The sequence below is a fragment of the Crocodylus porosus genome, unplaced genomic scaffold (assembly GCF_001723895.1).
Source record: "Crocodylus porosus isolate Cpor-Errol unplaced genomic scaffold, CroPor_comp1, whole genome shotgun sequence".
Lineage (NCBI taxonomy): Eukaryota > Metazoa > Chordata > Crocodylia > Crocodylidae > Crocodylus > Crocodylus porosus.
In genome coordinates this window covers 18127758-18134376 of record NW_017728949.1, presented here as the reverse complement: position 1 = coordinate 18134376, position 6619 = coordinate 18127758, and positions in this window count along the sequence as shown.

The following is a 6619-nucleotide window of genomic DNA, read 5'->3' as shown; positions in this document are numbered from 1 at the left end:
CAGCAGTGGAGTGGAAGAGAAGAATAGCCTGCCCTACTGCTGCTGCTAGGATTGCCTTGAGCCCTGCCGGCCTCCATAAAGATAGAGACAGCGGGGGCTGTTGCCTCTCCAGCCCTATTTTTGTGCACCAGCCCAGCCTGCCCTGCCCAGGTTGGCCCCAGGCTTTATTCAGCTCCGAGGGGGTGGGGGTGGTGATGGGGGTGGAGGTGCTGTGCTATCCCTTCCACAGCCCATAGACAGGAGACGGCTGGAGCCCCTGAAGCAGCAGTGGTGAGGGTGGCAGCTAGCAGGAGGGGGCCGACTCGCTGCCCATCCGGCCCAGCCTGCAGGCGTGGGGTGGAGCAAGTGGGCCATGGCTCCTGTGGTGGCAGTGGTGGTGGCCAGCAGGAAGGGGCCAGCTCACTGGATGAGGAAAGCAAAGGTACTGCCAGACTGGGCCAGACTCTCCCTTACACCCTCCCATCCCCAAGGGATAGCTGGGGTCAGGAAGGGCCTCCATGCCCTCCCCAAGTGTGGAGGTGAGGGGGAAGCCCCAGCCACAGGGGACAAAGGGGGCCTCTTTTTCAGCTGAGTGGAAGGGGGCAGGGGGAGTGGGACTTTGTCGGCACCATTATCTAGGCATGAAAATGGTGGCCTCTGCCATGATCAGGCCACAATATTTGCAAACTGGGCCTACAATTTCAACCAAGCCCTGCTAATTATAGTAGTTGGTAACCCTGGGTGTGTCTTCATGAGATGCTTTACTAGCATTACTAGGTAACCCTGTGCAGGAGCTACAATGCAGCTTTCTACTACCAGTGGCTACTATGCTGTAGCAAATGGTTAGATACTTGACCCTGAGCAAATTGCTCCTAGTCAGCCTGGGCAGGAGGGGGCAGGAAGAATAATCCCCCCCGGGGAACTGGCTGCTGCCAGAGCACACTCTGGTTGTGGAGCCTGGCTGGGACAATGTCCCCGTGCCCTGGCAGCAGGCAGCTTCTGGCCCTGGCTCTACAAAGGCGGCTGGGGCTGGGAGATTGCTCTGTGGAGCTGGGGCCTGGAGAAGGGGACAGGATCACAGATCCCATCATTACTATTTATTTTTTTAAGGCAGACACATAATTTTCAAATGCAATCAGCATTCAAAAGGACATGGCAAATGTAGTTTTTCCCACCCTGTACAGTTTCCTGGCAGCACAACCTTTATTTCTGGAGCAGATAAGTGTGTGAGGTGTTACTGAAGTTTGCTGCCTGAGATCTCTACAGATTTGTAGTTCTGGCTGTTATAGTCAAGTTTCCTACTCACTTCTTTCCTTATTATTATACCTAATACATACTTGATAGAAAATGCTGGATGTTTATTATTAAGGTTGGCTAATAGTTTTCAGTTGCTTATAAATTTTCCAAACACTCAGAATTTTGACTGAGATTTTTCACTCCAGGGAAAATCAGCTTGAGGCTCAATGCTTTTAGAAAATGCCAGTCAAAATCATTTGACCATGTCAAAAAATGATGCTAATGAAAAATACATGGTTTTATTTATGCTAATTTTGGATAAGCTTTTCTCTGAAATATGCTAGCATCCTCTAACCTTGGGACAGATGCAGGTGGTGGGTTTTTGCTGCCTCCATGATAATCTACCCAAATTTGACCATGCCAGGAGCCTTTTGATAAACTGCAATCTTCACATGTCCAGTAGAAACCTCTCTGACTTGAGCTCTAAATTTCCCAATGATTATATCCATGGGGACCATATAGGACTGAGAGAGCAGGAAGACTCTCTCCTGCGTTATCAGTGATGGAGGAAACTGTCTGATTTGAATACAGAAGGGGAAGGAGCTGCACCAGTCATGGGTGGGTGGTATAGATTAGGGTGAGAAACCTAAGAGAGATGGGACAGATTGAGGCTAGGGGTAAAGCATCCCTATGTGGGAGAAAGAGTGGAACAGGGAGTCTGGAGGGATTAGATCACAGACTGTCTGGACAAGGTGACTGAGGTAAGATGCCTAACAAAGGGAGACTGGGACCACTTGTGCAAGGAGAATGGGAATGGGATGAGGAGCCAGATATGGGGAAAAGACAGGACAGGGAGAGGTTGGAAAAGATGGGGTAAAAGAGGCCATGCTTAGGGAAACGTACAGAAGAGTGTGTGAACATTAGAGCACACTCTGCTTCAGAGCCTGGAATGGAGCCCAAAGGTTCCTGGGTCTCGACATTCCTTTGTTGGCAACGTGCATCTGTGAAACCCACTGGCAAAGTATGTGCCTCTAGTGCTTGTTTCCATAAAGGATGACAATCTGTAACTGCTGTCAGCTGATGAAGTGCCAGTAATCTGTGTTGTGGATCTACCCCTGTTGATACATTTGTGGCTGTCAATATGATACAGTTTGGCTTTTCAGTTTATTTTCTAAAATTGTAGGAAACCTCTGATTCACACAAATATATGTAAGGGGTATTAGAAGATATTAGAAGAACATACATTTCCAAAAGCCAGCTCACAAAAGTTGGAAGATGCCAAAATTAAAGTTTTGATGCTATAAACAAATCACTCCAACTGCACATTTCTGTTCTCTTCCAAATGGAGAGTCAATCTGTGAAGCCATGATAGCTGTTTCTGCTCATCAGAGAGAAGATGGGACCATCCGAAATAAAGGACAACAAAAAGTCCTTCTATAGGTATGTAGAGAGCAAGAAAAAAAAATCAAGCTCCACTGTGGGACCCCTACTGAATTCAGAGAGGCAGCCCACAGTTGATCCCCACGAAAAGGCAGAGCTCCTAAATGCTTACTTCACATCAGTGTTCCTGAAATCAAATGGGACCTGTTCACCTGTCCAGAGGCCTAGGGATTATGGAGAAGACAGCCCACATAAAATCAGTCCTGAACAGGTGAGGGTACTCTTAGATTATCTAGATGCGTTCAAGTCTGCTGAGCCAGATGACCTACCTCCGAGAGTCCTGAAGGAAATGGCTGAGCTCATAGCAGAGCTTCTGGCAAAGCTGTTCAAAGAGTTGTGGAACTTGGGAGTGTTCCTGAATGACTGAAAGAGGGCTAACGTGGTACCCATCTTTAAGAAAGGGAAAAGGGATGATCCTGCAAACTACAGACCAGTCAGTCTAACCTCAGTCCTGGGAAAAATCTTTGAAAATTGTCAACCACAAGCTTCTAACTGGCAGGGTATTAAGAAGCAACCAGCATGGATTTGTCGAGAGTGGGTCATGCTTAACAAACCTGGTGTCTTTTTATGACCAGGTAACTAATCGGCTAGACAACGGGCATGAGGTTGAGATCATTTACCTAGACTTCAGCAAGGCCTTTGATACTGTTTCCCATGAGATTCTATCAATTAAGATGGAGGGTGCTACCATGACCTACCAGTCTACCGTGAAGTGGGTTGGCAATTGGCTCAGAGGCTGATCCCAGAGAGTTGTAATTTATGGAATGGCCTCATCCTGGAGGGCCGTCTCCAGTGGTGTCTCCCAGGGCTTGGTGCTTGGGCCTGTAATGTTCAATATCTTTATCAGTGACTTGGATCAGGGGGTGGAAAGTGCAATGATTAAGTTTGCGGAGGACACCAAGTTGTGGGGAAATTCAGACACATCTGAGGATAGGGTAAGGATCCAAGATGATCTTGACAGACTGGTTCTGTGGGCTGAATGCAATCAGATGAGGTTCGATGAGTGTCAGGTCCTTCATCTAGGTAGGAAGAACCTTCACCATATCTATATGATGGGTGGTGGCCACTGGCTGGCACTGTATCTGAATGGGACCTGGGGGTGACAATCTACCAGATGATGATTGTGAGCCTACAGTGCAGTGAAGTCACCAGCAGGGCAAATAGGACTCTGGTGTGTATCAGCTGATGTGTTGTGAACAGATACAGAAAGGTGCTCCTCCTCCTCTTCGGCATTGGTGAGGCCATAGCTGGAGTACTGTGTCCAGTTCTGGGGACTGCACTTCAGGAAGGATGTGGATAAGCTTGAGAGGGTACAAAGAAGGGCCACCTATATGAGGATAGGCCCTATGAAGAGAGACTCCAGGAACTGGGCCTGTTCAGTCTGGGTAAGAGAAGACTGAGAGGTGACTTGATAGCCACTTACAAGTATGTCAGGGGTGAGCACTAAGATGTAGGGGAGCAACTCTTCAGAAAGGCACCTCCAGGGAGGATGAGGACCAACAGGCACAAGCTAATCGATTTAGGTTGGACATTAGGAAAAACTTCTTTTCCGTAAGGGTATCTAGAATCTGGAACACTCCCAGCATGGGGTGTTGCAATCACCATCTTTGGAGGTGCTAAAGAGGAGGCTGGTCAAGCACCTCAATAAGCTTGTTTGAGCCCAATAAAATCCTTACCATGGCAGGGGATTGAACTTGATGATTTTATAGGTCCCTTCCGGTCCTCTGATTCTATATACAACACAAAGGGGCATATATAAGGCAGCTATGACTCTTCCTGACCTCATTTTTCCTTCTGCAAATTATCACTCTTTGAAGACTTCTTGCCTCAGTTTCCTAATTTATATTTTTATGCCCTATTACTACAACACACAGGAGGGCATGCCTCCTTTCTCTGTCTCACATATTGATGCATATTGGACATGTGCCTTCCCAGTGATATTGCATGGCTCACAGGAATCTCTCGGAGTTCTCATTCAAGTAAAGAACTGGCCTAATCCAGGTTAGTTTGCAGCATACAGTGGGAATCACGGCACAGTGGGAGAACTTTATAGATAGGGCTAGAAAGCCACTATGATCCTCTAGGCTGACATCTTGAATAACACGGGCCATTGGACTTCTCTGCATTAATTCCTATTTAAACTCATATATATCTATTAGAAACAATATGTTTATTGATAGAGAATCCACAACAACCCTTGGTCAGTTGTTCCAATGGTGAATTGTCCTCACTGTTAACATTTGCACCTTACTAGTTTGCTCACTGGAGACTGAAGCTACGAAATTTCAGAGTCAGCTTATTGAGAAATAAAAATGAATTATGATGAATCCTGGAGAAGGGGACCTCAGAGGAAGGGGGCAGAGCAAGCACAACCACATACCAAGCATTTATGAGTGGCAATAGTACAACATGCCTTTTCATAAGACAACGTAGTCCATGGAGTTCTGCTATGCACTTATACGTGCTGACAGATGTGAGCTTAGTTTAATCACTAGCCTCCTTGGAGATGTAAAGTTGTATTTGCATGTCTGTTAAGTCCGTTTTGAGCTGCACAACTTTCCAGGTATGGAAAACTAGCCAAGACAACTTTGCCCACTGTGGACATTCCCAGTTAGGAGAGTATGTTTAGTCAAACTTAAGCATCCATAAAGGAAAATCTGTGTGAATTTTTCATGATTACGTATCCCAAGCTAGAGCCCAACTCAGAACCTAGAGTAGACCTTAATATTGTTCCTTCTTAAAATCAAGGCCTTAGGTCACAGGAGTTGCCGTGTTTCTAGCTCAGAAGCATTCTCTTGGTCTGAGAAACTCAGTCTATTTAATAGAACCAGCTACAAGACCAGCCACTTCCTCCAAATCAATACATCGAATGAAAGTGGGAGAATGCAAACATTTAAGAATGAGTAATTTCACTCATGTGAGTAGGCAGAGGTTTGTCAGATAGGCCGGTAGGAGCAGAACAGCAGACCACAACAGGATTTTTAATAAGATAGAACAAAGAATATCTGTGTCACACTGCTTTTTCAGGAAACTGTTGACTGAATACTGAGCCACTAATTTTGTTCAAGTAAAATAGTTGGTCTGATACACTATCAGCTTATTAATATATTTTTGTTATGTACTAGGCTAGCTTTAACTATGAGTGAACTGTAACTAGTTAGAGCAATTCCTTTGTTTCATTTAGGAGAAACAGAGGACAAGAATTGATTGATTGAAATCCTTGGACTGATTAGATCAGTGATTCTTAACCAGGGTGCTATGAGATCCTTTAAAGCACTGGCTCTCAACCTTTTTTGTACCAGGACCCATTTGTAAACATCAATAGCCAGTCCCAACCTAGTGCCCCTGACTTCTGACCCCTGTCCCCAGCCCCGCAATGTGTGCCCCAAGCAGCCCCTTGAAGGTTAAAGCTCTGACACCTTGCAAGGGAAAAGCCACAGTTTCCCATGTTTTTCTTCTTTAAAGAAGAATCCATTTTTAAAGTTTGCTCGTGACCCTTTCATATATTCGTATATTTCTGTGACCTACAGATTGAGAAACGCTGCTTTAAAAGAGTGCTACACAATATTAGCAGCATTTGTTGTGCGAATACCTACATACAATTCACAAAATTAAACCCAGAGATTTCAAACAGGAATCCATAATGTCAAAAAAATTTGGACCTGTTGTGGTCCAAGTTCTTTGCAATAGCAGAATGGTTCCAATCTTTTTCAAACAACACACCAATACTAAGAGCTGGCATTTTCCAGAGAGCAGGGGGAGGGCCTTGAACGGATCTCATGTAGTTAGTCCTTATTTCAGTTTATGAGCACTTGAAATAAGAGCGAAGGAAACAAACATCATTTCAGTTCAGATTGACTTTTATTAGTAGATGTTTTGGATGGGGAATCCAGAAAAAAAGATGACAAAGCTGAGATGGAAATACAAAGCGCCCGAGCGAGGGACTAACAATTGAGGGATGAGG